This window comes from Coturnix japonica, chromosome 2, assembly GCF_054131305.1.
Source record: "Coturnix japonica strain WE chromosome 2, WE-NBRP24, whole genome shotgun sequence".
In the NCBI taxonomy this organism is placed as follows: domain Eukaryota; kingdom Metazoa; phylum Chordata; class Aves; order Galliformes; family Phasianidae; genus Coturnix; species Coturnix japonica.
The window spans coordinates 17077037-17100954 of NC_140664.1; the positions used below are offsets into that span (position 1 = coordinate 17077037).

At 36.8% G+C, this 23918-nt stretch overlaps 1 protein-coding gene across 1 annotated transcript in view; it reads right to left on the bottom strand.

Moving 5' to 3' along the window:
* Positions 1-23918, bottom strand: part of ZFPM2 (zinc finger protein, FOG family member 2) — a 300041-nt gene that overhangs the window by 106542 nt on the left and 169581 nt on the right. The gene's annotated exons all lie outside the window — the stretch shown is intronic.

A 23918-nucleotide genomic window follows, 5' to 3' on the forward strand; every position in this document is an offset into this window, starting at 1 on the left:
TTCATTATCAGCAGGATCTTACTATTTCCTAAAGCAGACAGGAAAGAATTTAAAGAATCGGTATCCATTTCAAAGATCTGTCCAGGGTAACATTTGTATTATCATAGGAAATTGTTCTGAATGGATAATGGAACTTTTCCCCCTTTGCTAAGTGTTGATGTGTTACAATGTCTGAAATAATAATAATGTTAATGATTCAGTACACTTTGTCTCCATAAAGACAATAAAATAAGTGTTATTAATGATTTCAAAGGCACAGAAGTGACGTATGACACCCTGAAAGGCAAACAGGCAACAAGATGAACATTTAGCAAAACCATCTCCTGCATCTATTTGATATTTTACACTTAGAGGATCTGGCATTTGAGGAGATAAGCTGAAGACTTCAGTCTTATTTATACTTAACTGTTTAAAATGGTTAAAAAAAAAAAAAAAAATCACACAGAATCACAGAATTATCAAGGTTGGAAAAGACCTAGAAGTTCATCTAGTCCAACCATTACCAATACTTCCTGGCTAAATCATATTCCTCAGTGCAACATCCAAGCGTTTCTTGAACACTCCCATGGTCGGTGACTCCACCACCTCCCTGGGCAGTGCATTCCAATGCCTGACTACTCTTTCCGAAAAGTAATACTTCCTAATGTCCAGCCTGAATCTCCCCTGACACAGCTTAAAACCATTCCCTCTAGTTCTATCACTGATTACACGAGAGCTGTACACTGGCCAACCCCCAGCTCACTACAACCCCCCTTCAGGAAGTTATAGAGAGCTATAAGGTCTCCCCTGAGCCCCCTCTTCTCCAGGCTGAACAGTCATCGTGTAACTTTCAATTTTACTTTTGTTTTTTATTTTTTTTCTCTGGGATACAATTCTAAGTCATTCCAACATTGTTTAAGTTATTTGGATTGTTTCATATTCCATCAGTAATGCTTCAGCTGGCTCCATCTAGGTTCTAATGGCAATATTCTGAAGAGTTAAAAAATCTTACAATACAAAAAATCATGTATTCATCTGGGCATCCCTGATGCAGTGGCCACATTTATTATCTAGAACTCGATTAGAAATGCAGCAAAGTATATTAAGAGTTCTCATACGATACCCTACATTCCACCAAAATTAGACTATTTAAAACAATTCAGTAGTATTAGGATTGAATTCATAATTTTTTATAAGATTAACTTCATACACATATAAAATAATATACTCAGTATAATTTATTATATATCAATATTTTTTAAAAGATAATGGAATAAGATATTGAGTGTCATAGTTCTACCTATTTTCAGGATTACTGTGATGTTTATTCTCTAATACTGTTCTATGAAATATAGCATTTCTTCCTTAATTTGCATTTTAAATTTTTCATTTTTCATACAACTTTTTCATACTTCTCCCATATGCACTGCAAAATGTTATTCATTGTCCAGAATTTTTGGAAGAAACAGATATAAACTGTAGAATGAAATGAATGGAAAAGAACTTAAAAGCTAGTAACATCACACCCAGGTAGTTTAAACCTACTGAAAATATGGACATGCATTGTCTCAATTCCTAATATCGCCTTTCATACACAAAACTGAAGGAAGTGTGTTTGCATATGTGAAGTATTTAAGTTATTCCTGTTGCATATGTTGGAAATCTGAATTTAAAACTGTGTTCTGCTGCATAACAACACATTAAAAAAAGTTAAAAAAAAAAAAGTTAATAACTTCCGATATAAATTATCATGAAGTCTGATGTTATCAATATGAAATCAGGGCAAATTATTTACATCTGGATTGCACAGAAAACAGTGATACGAGTGAGGCATGAACCGATAAAGAAATGCAAGATATGAAATGAAAGGCAATCAAAATTTTATCTCGGCATCCTACTATAGGAAAGTCTGGATTTCAGTGTCATTTACACCCCGGCAGCATAGGGCTGCTATGGAAATGGAAGAGTCGCTATTCTTCACAGAGCTGAGAATCACACCTACATTTAATATAAGCTTTAGCACAACTGCTAGCAACCTTGACTGCACAGCAATAAGGAAGAGGAGGGCCAGGGCATGTTCCTACCACATGCTGAATTTCTTCACCTGCCATTTCAGTGAAACCTTTAACATGTCCTTTGTGCTTATATATGCTCTCAGTTCCTGGTAATCCCAAGTGCAATCAGCTGATAGTGCAATATTACCTAGGTAGCAGACTTTTCCAAGAATACCATCAATGATTCATGCATTCAAACAAGTCTATTTTTCATGCTGGAGGCCAAGTTAAAAAAAAAATAAAATAAAATAAAGTAAAAAAGAAGAAGAAGAAGAAGAAGAAGAAGAAAGAAAATGAAAATAAAATACAAAATATTAGCCTTCAAGAGCAGCAGAGACCATCTATTTGATTTTCACAAGATCCAATTCCTATCTCTGATTTTCTTCTTACTAGACATCTGCCATTTTATTGTTTCTCCCCCATCTGTAAGGGTATTAACATTTGCATTAAGGTGGTATCGAAAAGCCTCAAATAACATCACGATCTTCTTGTGCTGGGCAGTAGTTTATTATCTACATAGACAGGACGAATAATATGTCCTGGGAAAGGATTATACTTAACCACATACTGCTGAGGAAGAAATAAGATACAGAGATACTGCTTGACTTTCTCATGGAGATTAATTTCTCCTTTAGTAAGTGGGTAGGCTTAGTCCCAGGCCAGCGCTCTGGTTTCTTCCATGCAATGAGACGAGCCCAGGCTGGTGCCTCATCCACTCTGATGTGCAGCAGCAGGAGCAGAGTGAGCACCAGCAGTTAAGATGCGAGTCCACTTTGCTGAACACTGTTTATAGAGGTTGCTGTTTTTTACCTTAAAGAACTAGAAGGAGATCACTAAATTAGTTTCCAGGTCAGCTTGCTGATGACATTTGTCATGAGTTCATCTGTGCATAGTAACTGGGCACCACAGTCAAGCCACAGGAGGAACAGGGCAATTCACCTTGCAGCTCTATCAGTCCACCAGAGCCAGTGGACACCTCAAACACATTTCCCACCCTGCCATAGCTGTGCTTCTGCACTGCACAGGTATGTAAATAAACTCCCAATATGAAAGCAAAACTTCACAAGGCTCTGGCTGTTTGTAAAGCTTGGCAGCTGTACTAAGGGCTACTGCCAATGGCTTCCCTTTGAAGTCACTCAGAGGCATACTGTGTGAGCTGTAAGAAGAGTCAGGACCACCATTGAGGTTCTTGGGGTCTGGCATCCTGTGAGGTTCACACGTTCACAGAAGGTGTTCACCACTGAAAAAGGTTTGCTCTTGTTGTGGCTTATTACATAGTAAGAATTGAAGCAAGCTTGCCGATTCAGGAAAGGCCATTTCCCTAAAATGGTTAAAATGAAAAGACCCCAGTCCAAGATAACAAGAAGCTATGGTTAAATCAGTCATGCCTTTATCACCTCAAGATTAGACTACTGCAATGCGCTATACCTGAGGCTACATTTTAAATCCATTTGAAAGCTGAAGCTGGTGCAGAATGCGGCAACCCGCTTGTAAAGCAGGATATCGTGCTTTGAGCGCATTACACCAGTGCCTTTTAATCTGCACTAAGTGTTTGTGGATTTAAGGTACTGCCTGCAACCTGTGAACCCCGAGACCTGTATATTTGAGATACCTAAATGAGACCTGCCATGTCCTCTGCCCCTGATGTACAACCACAACTGAGATCTACCAAGGCATGCAAAAAGGGGCTTTCTTGGATCAAGACAGAAGAAACAGTTTGCAGGGCAAAACTGCTCCACCAGAAAGCCATAAATCTGAAAACGAGGAGAACAACCAGGGCACAAGGAGCAGAAGTTTTGAAGAAGAAATGAAAAAGCAACAGGGACAAATGGTGGGGAAGAGGTTATTTGTTAGGGGGAAACCTTCACAGATGGAGTGCACATGGAAGAGATCCAGGCATCGGATGTGAAGGAAAGGGCATGTACAGGCAGTTGGCTGGGGAGCCATCTTGCATTTGAATCCTGGGTCCACACCAATGCCTGCATCTGTGGATCATGCATTGTGGTCGCACTGCTATCACTCAAGCAGCCGTGATCATGTTCTTCACCTGACCAAGCTGCTGTAGAAAACAGTTCCTTCAACTTACTACTGTTTCCTCCTTGGACCTTGCTTTAATTGCAGTTATAGAACAGGGTGAAATGCTTTAAAACTAAAAGAGGGGAGATTTAGATTAGATGTTAGGAGGAAATTTTTAATCAGAGGGGTATTGAGGCATGGGCACAGGCTGTCCTGAGAAGCTGTGGATGCCCCAATCACTGGAGATTTTCAAGGACAAGTCAGATGGTGCTCTGGGCAACGTGGTCTAGTGGATGGAAACCCTGCCCATGTCAGGGGGTTGGAATGAGATTATCATTATGGACCCTTCCAATTCAAGCCATTCTATAGTTTTACGATTCTATGAGTCTTCATGAGAGGTCTCCCCCCACCGTTAGGTCATCAACCCACAAGATTTAAAGAATTAAGTTGTTATTCTCAGAAAATCATCCTGCAATTCATAGAATGTATACATTTTGCAGGAACGTTTAGTTGGTTGTTCTCTACAAAGCTGTTCATAATTGCTCGAAGGCTGACCAAAAAATCCTGCCTGCTGCCTAAACATAATTAGTAGGGATTTCCTAACACAGGTGTCCATAAGATGAGGCCATACAACAGGAACCTAAAATTTTAGAAATGAGGGTACATTAAAAATCTGCAGTGTTGTTCATTGCTCTGCACTGTGAAAATGTGTGCTCTGCACTAGAATGATTTTTACCTGAAAACACAATTTCTGCTATGTCTTCTTACATGCCATAACCAGACAACTTTGACAAGGACAAAAAGGGCTGAAACTGTGATCTCTTCAGGAACAATTAGAATTAGCTAATGAGGATAAGAGAGGCCAAGCAGACATCCACTTTTCAGTAACCTCTGAAGCAACTGGACAAACAAGGGAGGCAACTCTCAATAAATGTTTATGTTCTGTCAAGAGGTTAATGGAGATAAAAATAGCCATCTCAGAGGGTTGAAAATAGTTTTGTACTCTTGTTAAAAGGAATCTGTGCTGACAAGGTAATGTTAGATAGGCTCTTCCCTGCATAGGTTTCTGACATATGATGTGTGTGGCCTGGCAGAAACTTGACGAAACTCCCACATTGAAGGGAAATATGGTATGAGTAAGTTGTTTGGTATCATTGAAATTCTGATGTCAAATACCTGATCATTGCTAGCTGTTTCCTACAAAGCTGTGCCAGAGCAAGAAATACATACTAAGCTAATGTTCAGCAAATCCCTGTGACACAGCTACACTTTCCCAGGCATGGCTTTCCAGAAAGTGTTCAGTGTTATTTAAGGAGATGGACTGTTTATTGAAAAATCACAACATTTCTATCTCCACCTTTTTTTCCTTGTAAAATGTCAAAAGTGTCTCCTTAAAGTATTCGCACCAAAACAGAGGCAAACTGCTGGCTACTTAAGATTCTCAAGGGCTTTACTTCTGATTGTCTTCTGATTCCTACAGATTTTCTTTGAAAATCTTCCAAAAAGTCTGCATTCCCATAAATGATACATGATTGCCAATTTGCCTTCGTGCCTTTGTAGAAAATTCTAATGTCCCACAGCTCAGTGTTACTTTCAACAGCCAATTAAAAACTGATTGTACTGGGAGGAGAGTTGCAAATATACCTCAGGTGCCTTCAGATATGTATCTTGAATCTTGCAACACCAGTTAATATACTCACAGAGGTTTCTACGTTGAAATTCAATTTAAATTCAGTTTAATAATCACAAGGTTGACGTATCTTCTGACACCAACAATATGCAAAATGTCCTCCCTCAAGAAGTTAACTTCACCTTTGGTGGTCACCATACTCAATACACCAAAACTTTATTAGTACATCAAATCAGCTCAGTTTGGAAGATCTCCCAAGAGGTCATTTGGGTCTGAATAATAGTAGAGATTTGCATAGGTCTCCATGTATTCCTGCTTAATTAATATTTGTTCCAAGACATTTCTAAGAAATAAGAAGGGTGGTAACTTTACTATATCACCTCAAACTTACAATGATTATCTTAGTTTATTTGTTCGTCAGAACTGATTTAAGATAATCAAAGCCTAATACAAGCTCAGTGGACAGACAAATGTAGCTCCTATTTTTGTTAATTTGAATTTGTGTGCTGGATCATCTTTCAGTTTTCATTTCTTCAGCTTCCCAGTAAAATCTTACATTTTCCAATAAGGATTCTTAGAAGAATATTTATTTCAAGAGTTGTCAGTCAAAGGCCCCTGGCAGCACTCCACAATGCTATGGCTTTCTGTACAAGACACAAAGAGGCAGCTCCTCTCCACAAGATTTAAGATGTGGGGAGGATTTCTGTTTCATGGTTTCACATCAATGACAAACCTCACCAACTGAAACAAAGACACTGCAGTTTCCATCTGCTCTGGAACTGTGCAATTACACCAGAATTTCTGCTTTCACAGCACCCTCCTGCCCTTCTATGTCAGTCAGTGAGATCCTGAAACTAAAACTTTTTGTAATCCTTGGTCCTTGTGGTGGAGTTTTTCATGAAAATGTAATAAATGCAGTTAATTTCATCTGAACCTGCTGATAGATCTGGGAGAACGGTTTTAATTACTACTTGACAACTTTAAGGGATCTACCGTTTCAGAGGAGTGTTCAAGCATTAGCTTGTGGTTAGGGCTAGATGAAAAGAGTACTTGAGCCTGTTCACCTCCACAGATGTACCTAGTGTTTTGCCATGCTAACTGGAAAGAAAGATAGAACAAACATAAACAAATTGCTGCCTATGATGGGCCATGAAATTAGTGATGGAGAAGGGGAGGGTCAGTGGGAATCCTCAGTATCTGAGACAAGGCAGGGGGAACAAAGTCCTCATGCCTTCTTTCATCCAGGATTCTGGAATTCTAGACTACAGTTGTGCAGCAATGGTGGTTAACACAGCAGTGGTGTACCCAAGGACCAGCAAATTGTAAAACAGCTTGCATCACTTTTGGTATATCCGTGACATTTTACATTGGATATATATTTCAGTGTTTCACTTATCTGAGGTGGCAGTGCCTTCATCAATTTTTTGTGGTGGTAGTAGGGGATAAATAACTGGTAATATTTTACAATTCTGTGGCCAAATCAAAGCCTTTAAATGGCTCAATCTCAAAAAGAAAGAAGAAAAAAAAATCATAAAAAATAAAGTAGAAAAAAAGAAATGTACACACAGATGGAATCCCAAAAGACAGCTGGGATTCCCTGCAACTGAGAAACCCTGCTGTTTACCCCAAGAGATCATCACTTGTCAAGTGACAAAGCTGAACATACATTTCACCATACAACCACAAACCAATGAAAATACTCAAACAAAAACAACAACAAAAAAAACCCACCGTAGGTCTATTAATATTTTCCAACACTTGTCATGACTTCAACATGATTCCAAATTCTTAATAATATCAAATATGCCTGGTGACAAATGCCCTTTATACATGCCAAATACAAAATAAATGTTGAGATCATTTCAAACTGCCCAGCTAGAATGCATCCTTTTACATCTAAAAAAGAAAAACTAATCTCACAGTAACTGAGGTATAAAAATAATGGCTGCCATAAAAACAAACAAACAAACAAAACACACAACACATTCTATATAATCTGAAAATTATTAAGTAAATAATGACACTTAAAGTTCTAAGGTGCATAACTCAGAATTACAAACCTTTGCAGGGCTGGAAATGTAATATAATTTCAAGCCATGCTTCCATTCTACAAATCCAGAAGCACAGATTGATCTCCCGGACTGAGCACGTAGGATGCTTTTTCACTCAGTCCCAGCAGTGGTCCTCAACCATGCTAAGTGCCTAGAGCTTCAGTGGAGTCTTCTGAAAGCACTTTCATCTGTCAGTTCCCCTTTCCATTGTTTACAGAAGTGGAATCGTCCAGCATCAGGACATTCATGACCTATTCATACAATACTAACCCTTTTACTTAGCATGTACTGTCAAATGCTGAGGGTTATTCTGCTTTCCTAATCTCAGAAATGTACTAATGGAAGGATAATGGAGATTCACATAAAAAGTTTATCATAATGCAGCTATAATTAGTCATCCTAGCTTGTAAGTTGTACAATTAAAGATTTGCCAAATTGTCTTAAAATCTAGACTAATTGTAAAAAACAGTAGATATATAGAGATAATTATTTTACTGTATCTTTTCTATATCTGGGATACTTTTGGAATCTATCTTCAAACTCTTCCCCAGAACAATTCTTATTTAATATTCTGGAGCACAAAGCATGGATGCTTGGTTTGTGCGGTTCTTTCTGGCTGCCTGTCATGTGGCCCTGGAGGATGTGACAGACAACCGTTAGAAACAGGAAAACAAAACCAAAAACTGGACCTCTGAAAAAGTACTGAGCTTCCTCCTCCCTTACTGCCCCATGTTGATATGTTTTACAGCCCTTCTCAAGAGAAGGACTTCCTTTCTATAAAGTCAATTACCCTGGCCCCTGGTTTCACAGCTACTCCTCTCCCTCCCTAGCCTCCTACCTTTCCCTTTCCTCCATTTTGTATGTATCCATCTAGCTAACTCTTCTTTTTCCCGAGGACCATAGGAAGGACAGGAGCGCATTCTGCCATCACTCCTGTGACTAGACTGCATTCTTAGTTGGTGCAGTGATGGATATGAATATAATTAACAAGGATCTTCTCAAATGTAGTGAAATGATAAGCAAATTGTCTGTGTTCTGGTTTGTCGGTACCCTTGAGTTTCATGCCCATGTGATTGTGCCTTAGTGTTCAAGGACTGCCATGACTGTTGAACTTTTCCGTTTCACTTTGAAGTCAAATACTTTTGCTAATACTATTTCACAGATGACAAGCACCTGCACAGATGAAATCACACTACATGCATCTCATGACGAGATATAATGAAGTGCTGCTTGCATACTTTCACCCTAAATTATCAATGTATTTTTCCTACTGGGTCAACTTCTATATTGTAAATCACTGTCTACACTTAAATTTTTTTCTAGTAATGAGATAATTTTTATATTTGATAGTAGATGTTTTCCAAACGTGCTTGCTTATGCATAACTTCTTTAACTTCTGCTGAACATCTTTCATATTAAATCAATGAGTATTCTCTTTAGTAAGGTTCAGCTGCACTTTTGCAAACATCTGACTTACACTGGATGGACTGAGAGATTAAATTCTGGAATAGACAGTCAATCCATGTTAATCATTTGACCCTTGCTCCCTTTCCACCTGTGGAACTAGGGGAGTTAACATGACAACACACATTTCAAATGATCAAAGAGACAATTACCAACATTTCTGTAGAAGACATGAAGATATTTATACTGCACATGGGTTAATTCTGCCATTTCCTATCATCCAGTTTACAATGAATCAGTCATCAATGATGCCAGTACCTACAGTATATTTGCAGTATGTCTCTGAACAATTTCTGCTCTGTAGTAAATTTGGATGTTTTTATCTTTTGTAATTTTATTTTCTTTTTATCCTAGAAAAGATTATTTAAATCTGCAATTCCAGAAGTTCAAATTTCATTTAATATATATAGTATCCATTTATTTTTATCTGAAGTATTCCTTAAAATAGAAAAATAAGAAAGAATATGCATACAGCCTTCTATAAACAATCTATTATACGTGACTATAGATTAGTTAGTAGTTTACTGACTCTGCTTATTACATTTTATCATTTCTTTGTCTGTAACTGCAAACACAAGTTGTATATTTTGCTTTGGAAGAGTGAATGTTCTCACCATAGGAGGTAAGTAAAGATCATGCTTTAGAAGCAGTAAAAGATAATATTGTTTAATATTTTTTTTTCCCCCAAACAAAAAAGTTATACAATAAGATATCCTTTGTATATATTTCTATGAATTTCTATGATATTTTTAATATATAATCCATTGAAATCCTATTAGAATTATATTTCCAATGAATCCCAAGGCCTTTCGTAAAATATACGTAATACAAAGATATTTTAGTCAATGGATTAGACATTATAATGTTATTTTCACGATGATGTATGAAACAATACTGGAACTTTAGTGGCACACACTCTGAATGCACTCTAAATGTTGCATATAAATTCCTACCTAAATAATTTGGAAGAGAGTTAGGAAACAGAATATAAATTCTGAGCTTATTTTTCCCCATTTTTTTAAATGTCTTTATGTACTTTTTAAATGAGATAATTTTATATATAACTTTACCAACATGAAAAAGGGTACTTTAAAGTACCAACTTAAATCCAATAAAAAGTTCTCTGTGCAAGTTTGAAAACTAGGTTTTAGATTTGTTAGAACAGCATAATCATTTAAGAAACATTTAAGGTACAATTCAACAACCATGTATGACTTTGATTAATTATTTCTAGTTCAGTTAAAACATCAGAGTTTATCTCATTTTAAGATTACCCTTGACATATTTAGAAATCCTAATGCAGATTTTATGGCCCACACCTATCCCTGATGGTGCTAATGGACTAGACATAATGAATCATTCTAATTTGGATGAAAGGACCACACAACATTGCAGCAGTCCTTTAGAGAATTAAGGCTCAATTCTGATCTTCCAGACTTATGAATGCGTTTTTTGGATTAGGCCGCATATCTGTACATCTGTTGAGTCTCAAGGGGTGTATACTCAGCTAAGTATTCTGACCTTCCAATGTACTGTATCAAATGTGTGGCCTTGGGATACGAAAGGATTTGATTACAAATGTATTTTAACACTGATTTAATATATAATTATGGGGCAAAACCTAATTCCTCCTTACATCTTCATGTAGAAAATTCCAACAGTATTAAGCAGACAGTAGGATATTTTTTACCCAGTGAGTATCACAGTAAATGGAAGAAACAGAACCCAGCCAGGACAATGTAAAATCAAGGACAATCTTCTTAAGATTAGCTTTAAAAATCTCGTATCCGTAAAGAAAAATAAACAAGTTTAAATCATCTTCTGTGAGTGTGCTACTGGCTGGTACACTGCTGTGTTATGCATGATCCTTGACTGCTTGTAGTAAAAATAAACTGGAACAAGGTTCCATCAGTAAATTTCAGTGTTTCTCCATGCTTTCTTGTTTGCAGTTAATAAGGAGAAGAATTAACTTGCACATATGTAACATACTGATGCAAAAGTCTGCAAATAACTGGAATATTGGATTATCCTCTCTTCACTTCTATGCATAATTTCTATTTCCTATGTTTAATTGTTTTAAACATAGAATTTTATAAAATTTTCTTTACTTGGTAAAACTTTTGTAAAACATACTTAATATTTTCATATTAAAGAAGTATTTATTTTTTATTCCATTGAAGACTTCTTCCCAAATACTACAGTGGAAAAAAAAAAAAAACCAAAAAACAATCAAAAAAAAAAACCCAAAAAACCAAACAAACAAAAAAAAAAAACAAACAAAAAACATGAATACAGACCTAACAAGGAAATTAGTTTAAGAACAATTAATACATCACTATAAAATAATATTTTAGGATTTTGAATCTCCTTTCCATTCCATCAGCTTTTTTGTGCAGATTTTAAAATAACTAACAATTCTATTGAAACACAGACTAATATGGGGAACCAATATACGGGAACACATATTTCAGGATTCACTGCCTTTTCTTCAATGCGATGAAAAATCAGATCTGAATTATGGATTAATGGTTAATGATGATTCCCTTTTTTTTTTTTTTTTTTTTTTTTTAGAATTTCAGAAGTTTTGTGACAAGAAGATGAACTGAGCATAGTAGCACCTTTTCTTTGTGTGTAACTATAACTTTCAGCTAAAAAGTGTTTCATTATATAATCAGGAAATTCCGCCACTGCCTTAACAGCTTGAGGATTTTTTTTTCTGCTTTTCTCACGTAAAAATGAAAATGAAATTCCCCAAAACTCCAATGGCAGATGAAAAGGATCCTGATTTTTGTAGCTTGTATGTTGTAGTTGTGTAACATGGCTCTCATCTAAATTACTTCATTGGACTGATTATATGCAGCATGACAAAAAACTGCAATGAAGTAAGTTTACATGAAAAAAAGAAAAAAAAGAAGAAGAAAAAAAAAAAGTTGTAAAGGAATGGGTGAAGGTCCTTCACTGGGACGGGAGATAATGGTGGAGAGTCCAACAGCAGGACTGATGAATAAGGGGTCTGGTTCTAGTAAGACTCGACAAACAGCTCAGATCAGAATCTAAAGTGCAGGAAAACAGCCTGTAGCTTCGAGATTAGCTTTCTCACACTATTCCTGAGTTAAGCCAGTACAAACATCATCATGAATGCATAATTATGATTATGCACTACACTATGCATAATAGATCTTAAAATCGGGAAACAAAGGAGTAATGTAGGAATGCTATTTTCAGGCTTTTGGTTTTGAAGACAATAGAGCTTGGTGTAAGGGTAAAAGACTTTCTAGAAATAAAAACTGTTCCAAGAAAATACATTTTCTTGGAAAATTCAGATACTTATGAAACATTTACACATAAAAGACTGGCTAAAAGGGAGACAAGGACCTTGTGTTATGCTCATAACTTGAAAATAACAATGAATAAAACCCACTCCCATCTCATTTTAATATAGCTTAGGAAACTCAAAAAAATTATCACTTCTGGACTACATAACAGTAGACACAGAAGCTGACAGCTTGGCAAGTTTACTTAAAGTATCCTTCAATCAGAAAAAAAAAAAAAAAAAAAAAAAAAAAAGTGATTTTTTGAAGTTATTTGCACCAAAAATTTGACTGAACCAACATGTGTTTCTGGGACTGATGGATATACTCAGACTAGTATCCCAAGTTAAAATGATAGTACTGAAAGAGACTGATGCAGCCTGCTGAAAGAGTACTGATGGATCCATTTCATTTACATGTGTAGATACAGCACAGATGACAAATGGAATAGCTAGGTATACCTATAACTATGGAATATTGATGCCAGACTCATGTCAGTCAGCATTCCACTATATAAGCTGCATAAGCCTCAGCAGCACAGCTCCATGTTCTCTAATGGATCCTCTCAGGAGCTGAAAAGCCTGTGAAGAATCCTATGTCCAAGTTCCTCAAATGGGAGTAGACAAAATATCTGAAGGAGCACTCGTTCAAAAGAATAACAAATTTGAACCCATCTCATAAGAGGCAGGTATTTATTTATTTTTCCTATGAAATGAAAACTCTAAGCAGATGATAAAAATCATAATGGCCACCATTACACACTGCACTGAATCTGAGCAATTAGAGCTCTATTCCACTGTTGGCTTGGACCAGTGTCACAAATAATTATTTTTAATTCCAAAAGGTATTTTTTCGTTTACTGTTTAAAAGAAAAACACTTCAGAACCCTTCTGATTCCAATAAAACTTCCAAATCAATTTTCACACACCTGACCAAAGAAAAAAAGCCAGTTTCCAAATGTTCTTAGTACTTCAATATCCCAGTGAAGTCAATAAAAGGAAAAGAAAGCCCCTCTTCAGTGGATGTGCAATGCAGCCAAGAAAGCAGCCTAACAACACAAACAGCATCAGTGACATGAAAAATCAAGCTCTAAAACGGCAAAAGCTTTAGAAATTGGCAGAATCAGAGTCCCGGCAATCAAACTACAGAAGTTCATAAAACTTTATACCAGAATTTGTCTTATTTTTGTCACAGAAACTGACATTAAAATGCTACAGTACTCCAGCCACCCTCTCTGTTTCAAACAACTACCACATATCACTTGGCACTAATTGGTAGCAGCTGTTCAAGGCAGGCTCGAACCTAGCAAACAAAGCAGCAGGGTTTTTTCCTGCTCTCTGGAGATAGGGCTCTCAGGTGAGGTCTAAGGCTGTCTGCAGTGCGTTGCTTCATCTTGCCTGGCAGCTGCCTGTGGGAGCAATATCTCATGTGCGGTTCCCTGCCATGTCCTTCATGAGTGGTCTCCATTTTTAAGAAAAGTAAATGAATATTGAGAAGGACACCTGATTTTCACTAGCTCAGACCATTTGCTCATTTATGGGAGGAGGTAACATCTGTGTCACGGGGTGGCTGAGGCTGGTGGGACCTCCTGAGTCTACCTGACCCACCCCCTGCTCCAGCAGGGACACCAGGTCCAGGTAGCTATTGAAAATCTATAAGGCAGGAAGCTCCACAGCTTCTCCTAGCCTGCAGAACCCAGGGGACTTTGGCAGCTCCTGCTGATTTCAAGGGGAGCATTTGGGTGACAAACTCTTGAAAACCTGCCCTCCTCCTTCCTCTGCTGCAGCTCTGACTTTTCATCACACGTACTTTCTGCTAAGTGGTGGAACGCAAACAAGCTGTGGCATCAAACACAGGAAGCAACAATTGTATTCAGCACGGGATGGAACGTGGCTTGAAGAAAAGTGCAAAAGCACTGCTGGAAGCAGACAGCTTCTGCCAAGACCTGCGGCCTATGCCACATGCCATGCAGGCGGCACCAGCCACTTCTCACTGAAAGTTGAAGGGAAACTTCGTTCTCAGCTCAACCTGAGTGAGAAGCCGGGCTGGTGGAGCTGGGAGAATCCTGGACAAAGAGGGACACAGAGCGGGGGCGGGGGCCGCAGCTTCTCTGGGTATTATAAAAGCGCATCTTATTCTGTTTTTAATCAACGAGCCTTATCCAGCAATCAAGGCAGATATATAATAAGCTGAGCTACTCTGTAAATCTAAACATTCTCCACAAATAGAAAAGATACAGCCTGAGCTCTCTGATTGTTACTACGGCAACTATCTAAAATGAAAATCTTGTTAACCCTTCGCATGCTGTAGCCACCCGTGCATCAGTGTTAGCTGACTTCCATGCACTTATCTTTCCTTTCTCCCCCTCAAGAAATTCATAATTGTATTGCTTCACAGTAGTTATGCTCTGGTTATCCTATTTGGGACTGAAAGGATGGTGATAGTTGGTAGTTTCACACATATGTCTGAGATTTGTTACTAGCTCATTACTGGGATTACAGTTCAAAAAACAACTAATAAAACATAAGAGAAAATCCCTAGATTACCTCACGAGGCCTGTGATTTTGATTAAAACCTTGACAACAAGAATAGGATGCTTTCTAGTAAATCGTACTTCTAATTTATTTTTATTTTTTCTTAGGTATGAAATGATTTGGCTGTAAATATTGCATATTTGTCAGAGGAGTTCTGTATAGTACAGTATAAACAGGCTACTTTTAAAACACTTCCTTACAGCTTGTACTTGTTAAGTAGTGTACAAAACTGCTGCTGATTTTAATAGAATGATCTGCTGAACTCAGTGCCTTGAAAATTCATGGGGGGTGGGGTGGGGGCATCTTACTTCAAGTCTCTCTTAAAGGCAAGAAAATTCAGACAAAGAAAACATGGAGTTTCTAATTTCCAAGAGAGAACAGGTGATGTTACAAGCAAATGTGTGCATTTAACCAGACATTATCATCATAACATCAGTGTGATGCTGCCATGAGACAAGTGAAATTCTCTGTAATTGTAGTCTCCCACAGTTTCTTGCTGAAAACAACTGAAGCCAAGATTTTCTTGTATTTAAACTGAATGAAGCTTGGCCCATTGGACATCAATTGTATTGATTCTTTTACTTATACAAGTAGAGCAACCCTTCAGAACAAGACAGAATTGGACTCTATGTCATCTTCAGATATGCCATTTAAGACAAATAAGCACTATATCAATTACTAAACTGTTATTTTATGGCATTCATTTCAGTCAGTTCACCAGAGATAAAGTTAAAATATCATTGCTTGGACATTATTTGGGAACTGAATAACAAATATAACGTAAAAAAAAAAAAAAGTAAATAATATATTTTTCTTCCTAAAATCAAAATTTACATGCAACTGAACCCATATAACTTGAGGTGGCTGAAGAAGTGTGCAAATTATCTTAAAATCTTTTAGAAATATTGTCCATGTAAAACTATTAACCTTAATAAGATTCCAGTACATTAGATTAAAGTTGCCATTTACAATTGAAATGGAATAATTAGAAAATTGAATATCTTAAAATTAGTGAAATATCAATATTACTGTACTCAATTTTATTAAAAGAAACACCAAATGAGATTTTTAAGTTTGCCTAAAACTTGTTCAAGCTTTGAGAAGTGAATTGCTTTAAGAGTACACATTAGTGCATGATGTTAGAAATCTTAGGGTGTACTATTCTTAGAGAAAATTGAACTCATTTAATAATCAAGCTTTAGGTTTTTTTTACTCCTTTGAAATCCACACAATCTGAAGAACAGGCTGATGGCATCATGCAAAAGAATGCCTCTGACCTGATCAATTATATTTACAGATCAGGTAATAACTCCTGGATCAGGATGAGTGAGGTACGTAACATGTGTAAGGCAGGTGCAGGAATACATATAGATAGGAAAAAGTTAGCTAACAAGGAGAAGGACTTGAATTAGTTCCTCCAATTCTATTTATCCAAATTCTGAAATTGTTCTTGTTTTCTGCTACATAATCTGATATAATGCACTATTGATGTGTTACCTGTTATATCTTTTTTTTTTTTCTTCTCTCAGAAATATTTTTTATTAAGTCAAATACACTTTATTTCCTTGAGTTAGATTTCATATTTAATAATAGCATGATCACTAGATTTATCTTAGAGGCTTTCCAAACATCAAGCTTATTTATCAGTGTTGGCTTATTTCCCAGAAATGTGGCCAAAATAATCTAGATATGTACTGGCTAGTCAACATACTACACACATAAGCAATTCCTCAGTTACTACAGGAATGTGTAACAATCCTGGTTTTCCACTGCTTTATTCCAAATAAGATTTTTTTTAAAGTGTTACTAGATTGACAATTTTTTGTGTACTTTTTATTCCCCACTACCCAAGCCATTTCCATATTACCTTTGATTTGCTGCATTTCCCTTAACTCACTGATTTACCAGCAGTCTAGAACACTCTCTGTTTTCTTCTACAATGTAGACAGAATCACCAAGGTTGGAAGATGGCTTAGTGGGAAATATCAGTGGTGGCTGGACAGCTGGACTGAGTGATCTTGGAGGTCTTTTTTAACCTTGGGGATTCTATGATTCTATGGTGATTTCATCATTCTATGATATGATGATCCTAGCTCTCTCTTTTGACTATACTATAATTATATGTACTTATTTTGAAATGCTTATTTGTATTTGACTTTTGTTCAGGTCAATTACAAGCATTTGTCTTTTGAGGAGTTGATCAGGGTCAAATGTGGTCTTCCCCCTGGGGAGAGTCTGCTGCATGTTCAATAGAGGTCCAGCCTCCTGTGTGTTTGCTGTCTTTGGCCAGGCACAAGCAAGTCACAGGGCTTACAGCACATAAAAGGATCTCTAAAAAAAAAGTAAAATTAAAAGGAATCAAGACTGCACACAAAATTCATAATGTTTAGGACATCCATGGGTGGGGGGTTGGGGGAGGGAATTCTGCTCTGTTACTATAAATTGCTAAGTAAGCTTCTGGGATCCAGTACACAAGAATCTCATGATCAGTATGCAACTGTCTCTTTCCACTACCTTAATCTACTCATAAAATGCTTCTTAAATCCTAGCAAACAGACAAAAAGTTACAACAAATTTACAGCTAAGAGCCATCCTGGAAATCACCACTTGAAAATCAGCTAAATAAGGTTTATTTTTAATAATACTGGTGCTTTGGGATCCTGTACATAGTCGCTTTGTATGTAACTAATGGCAGCAGTAATCAATCATGAAAGGGCAGACTGCTGGAATCTACAGGCAATTCAACAAAAACCTTATGCAAATATCAGGTATTCAGTAATGAAAAAATTAGTCTTCCTAATTTTGGTATTTTTTAAAGAATAAATGATATTGGACTACATGACTTACTTTCAGGAAAAAGACCAAAGCACTCCTTGTTCTGTAGGCAAAGAAAAAATGATAATAAAATAGAGAATACTGCAAAGTTTCCAAATTTTGGCTAAATGAACCCTTTCGTTGTTTTCTCTAAAGACAGAACTGGCATAAAGCATATAAAATAAAATATTCAGTGCAATTTTATGCAAATGCCAGGTTCAAGACTAACAATTAACAAAGGGAATCAAATTTGCCCAGGCATATCTGTTCAGCTATGCAGACTCATGTTTAGTTCCATAATAGACAAGCAAATAAGCAACGGGTCATATTTTACTCAGAGAAACACAGGCAGTATTTCCACTGACGTCAAAACTAATTGCACCTGTGGCTCAGAAAACAGAATTTAACTCAGTCTTTGTAGGTCAGTTTTGTCTCTGTATTTCCTCTGCTGTACTACAGGCTTTGGACTACATAAACATTTCCCTATAGGAAGAAAAAAACCAAACCAACCAACCAAACAAACAAAAAACAACAACAAAAAAACACCAAAGCATTTCCCTATTTCATTTTTTTTCATTTCAGTTTATAGAAGTTAACATTACAGCAAGTAAGACCTCTCTTAGTTAATTTTATACATACCATCAGTATGCATAAAGCTGTCATTGCCTGAGAGTAAGGAATTCAATCCATTATATTTCTTTGCTCCTGAAAATGGTTACCAGTTAAAGAAATACCAGTCAGCTTAATCATCGCAGGAAATCCCACAAAATGGATGGACATGTTCCTGCTAACAGTGAAATCAGTGACACACGCTCTACTCCTTGTATTTATGAATCACCAATATTTCTGTCTAATATATGAATGAACAGGGATCAGAGGAAAATTGATAGTAACAAGGAAAGCACATGCCAACCTCAATACACATCAAGAAAAGTTACGGTACTAAAATAATGAATGCACTAGAAGCATAATTAACTTGGTAAAGGGTGCTGGTAACACATATATGAACAGAGTGACATACAATTGATTCTAGGAACTAGCATTTTTTGTGTCTGAGTATCCTGGTAAGTGCATCCTCATGCATTCCCCAGCATTGTGCTGCACGTGCTCCAATCAGCAACACTTGAGGAGATCCAAGTAGCTACATTCATACATTTTTTCCTTTAAGCTTACTGTAATTAAGAATGACCGTATGTTTTCAGATTATGCTCAGGGACACCTGCAGCACCATGTTCTTCAAGTGCCTTTGAGGACATATGCTTTGCAAATAGCTTCACTATTTAACTCCTGGAGGAGCAGTATCTCCTTGCACTGTTGCTTCAAAAAAATGTGTTTATCCATCCCTATAGAGGTCTAACTTTAAATCCTTATTTCAGAAGCTGGAAAGGTGAATGAGTCTCCCAGGCAAAGTAGTTGCTACCACTACTTGCACTCTCTATTCAGAGAACAGCGGGCCTTGCCCAGAGAGGCTGGGAAGGAAGGAAGGAAACAGCAGCGTTTCCTCCAAAATCTGTATTTAAATGTAGCTATATTTTTGTTTTCTTGTGTTGTTGTTTGGTTTTTGCTTTTTGCTGTTATTTGTTTGTTTTTAACAATAATTGCTTTTTAAACAATAATTGTTTTAACTGTGAGGAGTTATCTGTCTTATCTATTTAAAAACATGGGATTGGTTATACTTTATCTTATAAAAGTCATAAAGCTTCATTTTACTTCCCAAACATCAGGTTATGTGTGAAAGAGATAGAAAAAAATTCCTTTTCCAATATCATTTCTAAGATAACTCAATTACATACATGTTACCTAAAGTTAATCAGCAACAACAACAAAAAAAAAAACATAAATCTGTCAGGAACAGATTTTTTTGAATATTCAAATGACTTTGTAAAGAATTAATCCATTTTAAAATCAGTCGGATGAATACACCGCCAATAGAAACTGCATTGAAAGTGGATACTCTCTATAAGAATAAAAGCCACAGAGAGTGAGTAAGGGCACTGCATAAGAAAAGCTCTATAATCATTCTCTGTATCACTGTTTTACTTAAAGTATGTTTAGAAGCCAAGATGAAGGATTTAGACTCGTTTATAATAAACTGTGTCCTTCATATCTTTTATCAACAGAAGTTTTTCTAGCTTTCATTAGTATTAAAAGATTTAATGCTTAATAGTTTGAATAACTACAATTTATACAAGTTCCTAACGTTTTTTATACATGGGTATTTTGTCTCTTAGCATCCTTCATCTCATAGTTCATTACATTCTGTTACAGTTTCTATTTCACTTAGTGTTTTACTTACTGGTAGGAAAAAAAGGAGAAGAAAGAGATACGGGGAGAGTCCTGAAATCTCCTTTCTCACTCTGAACACTACTAAATTCAGAAATCATTCAACAGACTTTAGCTAATCACTACTACATGGAAGGATTACATTATATAACAAGAGATGCACAAACTTCCATTAAGAAACATTTGACTTCAAACTACATGCTAAAATCAACAGGAATATACTATCTTAAATACTTGAGCAAAACTCAGTAAAAGATACAGTAGGCAAACATTGTAGTCAGCTCAGCAGTGATTACCAACTCATGCTCCAAATTCACTATAAAATGAAAATCAATATTTCCACAAGTTCCTGCAACATAAAAGATAACCTTCATTGATTTTTCTAGACTTAGGCCTCACTGATAAAATCTAATATAAATTTTCAACCACGAGGATTTGGATCAGAGCAGGGGTGATAAGTCCTGCACATCTCTTAAGAGGTGGAGAATTTTTTTTTTTAAAGTGCACGTTCATACTATTTATAATTTGCCCTGTGCAAGTGAAAGCCTTTTCCACCAGTGCTATCAGGAATCTCTTCTAATTTTTATTACTGTGAGGCTAAAGCCTGTTCCAGATAATTTGGAAATTTCAGGGGAATTGTGATAGGGCTGATGGTGCAGCCCTGGCTGACTTGAGAAAAGAGCTAACCCGTAATAGCCTCCATGGCCGTGCTGATTAAATGTTGCCATAGATGAAAGGCCTGCCATCGCCGCAATAAATTAACCAATCACACAAATCCCAAGTCAGTGCTAATCCTTCCTTGATACTCTGATCCTCTGATCAGCTCAAGGAGGTAAAGAAACTGGCTTGTGACGCTTGGTGCTCTAACCCCTGGATTTCATGTACACAACGAGCTAATGATATCTTGCTGACCAGTTCAATGGGATGAACTTCTCTCACAACCCTTAGGGAACACTGTGGCCTTCTTTTAAAAAAATGACAAGCACATGGCAGGTTTAGTGTTTTATGACGACACTGCAGGAAAACTAACCATCACTTGTTAACCACAGCAAGCATCAGTCTGAACCCATGCTGCATTTCACCAGTGCAAGTGATGGATTAAACAGAAAACCGAGATGCTAAACAAAGACAAATGATTCAAGTAATTGGGATCAAGCTGCACAGCTTTTATTAGGGAAGTCTGCTGCCTTTTGTATTAGGCTAATTTCTATCCTCTCCTTACAGTTTGGGGCTTTGAGGGGGAGCAGGCAGGAGGACGCATGCACATGCCTGAGAGTGAGAGTCCCTTTCCTTCATACACACACTCAATTGTACTGCCACAGCGTGATTATAATCAGATTTAGACATAGACTCATTTAATCAATTAACAGACGGTCTGAACACATGCGGCATTTTCTCATTAATTATGTGAGTGCTGCCTTTCCAATACACTTTGTGAAATTGAGTCTGTGCAGTCTGCATTAGTGTACTTCATAATTGGGGAAACTCTTCTTCTTTTTTTTTTCTTTTTTTTTTCTTTTTTTTTTTCCCCTGTAATTGGTTGCTAAAACTACGAAAGCTCTGGGGTTTGCCTCTAGGGCTTCCACACATAAAGAGTTTTGAAAGTACTTCATTATCTCTCCTGGTCAGTTCTGTGAAATTAAAACTGTTTTTCCCTTCTTTTTTGAGGAAGTGGTTTGAAAGGAGTGTTAAAACAAAATACATACATACGTATCCATGTTTTTGCGTGCTTGTGCAAATATACACACATACATAAAATCACACAATTCTTGCTTAGCTCATATACTGCCATCACTGAAGTCAGTGCAAGCACAAAGCACACAGGATCTGACTATTATTAATCCATTCTATTGAAGGACAATAAGCCTCCTGATATAAATAAGTTGCTCAATTGCTTCAAGAGTAATTTATTTTTCCAAACATCCACAGTCAAATCATACTTGAGTGAACTGCTAAGGTCAAAGGTTTTGAGATGTTGTCCAAGTTTTCAGATCTTATAAAATCTACAAAAACTAGCCTGCAATTTGGAAGAGCCACAGGTACAAGAGAATCAAGTGCTTGCTCTTTCTTGACTTTATGTGAATGTTTAGTCTACCTTTTTATTCCTCTCCTCTCTTTTGGGGGGATATAACAAGCATTCTTGCCCCTGCACTCACATCCCTCCATGTGACTTTCCCCGCTAGCCTCTTCACATTGCTGGGGTTCCAGCATTAAGCCCAGCAGCAAGCCTTGTGGGATATAATTAGTAAGAATACTAAAAGAACACAGCTCCCTCATCATAATGCACTGTGGGCAAACATTTCCCTGTAACATAGCTAGAGCTGGAAAAGGATGTATTCCAAGAAAAGTAGATGTTACTACAGTCCAGAAAGGTACATAAAGTGCGTGTGATTCAATAGAACCTCAGAGGTTGGAGGAAATTAAATGGGGCTCTTCTGTCAAATTTAATCCTTTCGACTTCACCCCCAATGTCTCATATCGGTTAATATCTACCTACTCTAATGCTGCACTTATCCAAGTTAACTATACTGCCTACTTAATATTTTAACTTTTACTGGCTATCAGAGCAATACAGAAGATCATTCTTTATGATAAATCATTAAAATAATACACTTTAAAAGTAATACCTAGTGGAAGTAGTTTTTGCACACATGAAGATTCTTAGACTTAATAGCCCACAGTAGAGTTTAAACTAAAATGAGCAATAGTTAAAAAAAAAAAATGAACAAAAAAGTAAGGTTGCTTATTTATACATATCAGTATTTATACTTTACGAGGAAGGACAAAAGCTGCAGTGTTCTCGAGAAAGAGTCATATATGCTTTCAATTTATGTTCTTTGCTTCATAACATAAACGTTTAATATTCATACAGTAGCATTATGCACAATAAAAGACCCATTCCATCTTGGCTGAGCTAGGGACTTCTGTAAGTCCAAATGCACTCCCTGCCAACTAATGCAACAGCCATGGGCATATTTGATCCTCTCTTTCTGAATACCATTGGACTGCCTAATACGATTCTAAACATAACCGGTAATTTGAACAAAGATGCACCATATTTTCTCATTAAGATCTCCATTTCTGCCTGCACAAGTGAAAATAGGGTAAAAAAAAAAAAAAAAAAAAAAAGCATATACAACAGTGATTACCCATACGAAGCTTCAGGACCACAGATGGAGTCCATGCTCTGAAAACTTCAGTCGCTGGCTAACAAAAACTCTATCTTCTGCTTTTCTGCAAATACCATGGATAGACTAGATTACAATATCCTTGGAGAAACTAAAAAAGCATTCAGAAGGGAGATTTATAGCGCTATATTCATCTTTTCTCACAGAATCATAAAACTCATAGTACAGCAGGCACAGAATCCATTGCCATCAAACCACTAAAGAAGGCAGCAGGTGAGCTTGCACAATTTTACTGGGAACATAGATAGTGGACTTTGTACAAAGATTGACTCTTTCATATTTCTGCTGGAATGTTTCTGTTATTGTTAAAACAGGAAAGGGAAGAAAAAGATGACCAGCTTTATGTTTTAACTAATCTCTGCTATATACCATCCTAGGCTAGTACTGTGGAAGCTGGAAAATTGAAAGGCCTATAGATTATCTTAACACATCTATGAGTATGTAAAAATAAACCTTATTGCACTATTATTATTCTTCAGGTGACAATTTCACTGACTGCATTGTCTGTTTTATCCAAAAAACAATAACAAGAAAGTAGATGAATCTGTTGCGGGCAAAGCCATCTCCAGTTCCTCTATTTACATTATGTCCATG